Consider the following 1613-nt stretch of genomic DNA (forward strand, 5'->3'; position numbering starts at 1 on the left):
TGATGGACATTTTAATGTGCTCTAAAAACATGCAGCTTTGCATATTTCCTGCTACTGAGGAAATATATCATACAAAACTAACATCACAACAGAGGTGAGACAGTGACAGATGATGCCTTTAATGCCTCTGGTTCATTTGAATATGCCAAGCTCTGCACATGATTTAAATACTAAACACTTTTTGTCCTAATGAATGGACAAAATAAACTGCAGCAGGTGGATCAAGCCAAATGAGGCGCATCTTGCATTTTGTGCAGTGTGTGGTAGTCAATGAAGAAATGCATGACATGGGTGAAGATTTAGGTGTGTGTGTCTATGTTAAGCATGTGTATGACAAAATAATTTCCATTGCTGAACTGTTTTTCCCATTTGGTCATTGTCACACTTCAGGCTGGGCAATGATACTGTACTTTCTTAAAAACCATTTTGTGAATGAAATAAACAAAACTACCTATATATTAAATTCAATGAAATAAAAAGTTGATAAATAAATGTCTCATTTTGGATTTCTTTTTTTTTTTAACTGAGTCAAAGTAGGAGTTCAATTTATTTTATTTTATTTTCCCAGATGTTGGCAAACTCATCATTTTCCTCTCAGGCCTTTTTGAATTTTTACTGTTTCATCTCTGAACCAAGCTCCTTCATCTATCGTTCATTTAACATCACCGCCATCTTCCTCGTCCTCCCTGTCTGCATCCTCATCCTCCAACATGGTCTCCAAGAATGGAGGAAAAAAGGCTCCACCTTGATGGAAGTACTGAGTCACTCTGACTGCTTCACCTACAACATCGTCATCATGAACCTGTTTGCTGTCTTAGCGTGTGTCTTCAGCTATTGTGGCAGCGTCATGAAAAATTTAAACATGTTATTATGGGCGTTCATTCTTTACTCTGTCTGCTGGTTTGGACTGATTTTCTTTCACATGCTGACTTGTGTGGAGCACTACATGGCTGCTGTTCATCCCATCACTTATCTGAGCTTAAGGAAAGAAAGAGGAGTCAGAATCAGGAATATCAGCATAGGCTGTGTTTGGCTGCTTTGCTTTGCAATAACAGGTTTTACAATGATAAAAGATATCATCATCTCCATTGTGAATATATGTGTTTTGATATTGTTTTTAACCGTCTCCTCCTTTTGCAGCCTTTCTGTTCTCTGTGTTTTAATTCATCCAGGCCCAAGAGAAGAGAGCAGGAACAGGGACAGGGTTGACCAGTCAAAGAAGAGAGCATTTTACACCATTGTGACCATACTGGGAATGCTGGTGTTGAAATCTTTTTGGGATCTGATTTGGTCTGTAGTGTATATCACAGGAGGCCTTAATGGATGTATTTTAATGTCATGGAGTGTCTGGTTTAGTCTTCCCAGCAACCTCTTGTTGCCTCTGTTGTTTCTGTACAGAAAGGGTAAATTTGTGTGTTGCAAGAACAACATGCAAAGAAATTAACAAGCACATGTGTTAGGGTACATTAAGAAAAAAATTGATCATCGTTGTTCATTTTGAGAGAAAATTTGAAATTGAATTGAATATTTGAAAACTGTTGCTGTTTCAACATAAACTGCCTATGTCATTGATCATTTTGAGAATAAAGTTGAAATTTCAAGTAAAATTCTTG

Source organism: Astatotilapia calliptera, unplaced genomic scaffold (assembly GCF_900246225.1).
Source record: "Astatotilapia calliptera unplaced genomic scaffold, fAstCal1.2 U_scaffold_14, whole genome shotgun sequence".
NCBI lineage: Eukaryota > Metazoa > Chordata > Actinopteri > Cichliformes > Cichlidae > Astatotilapia > Astatotilapia calliptera.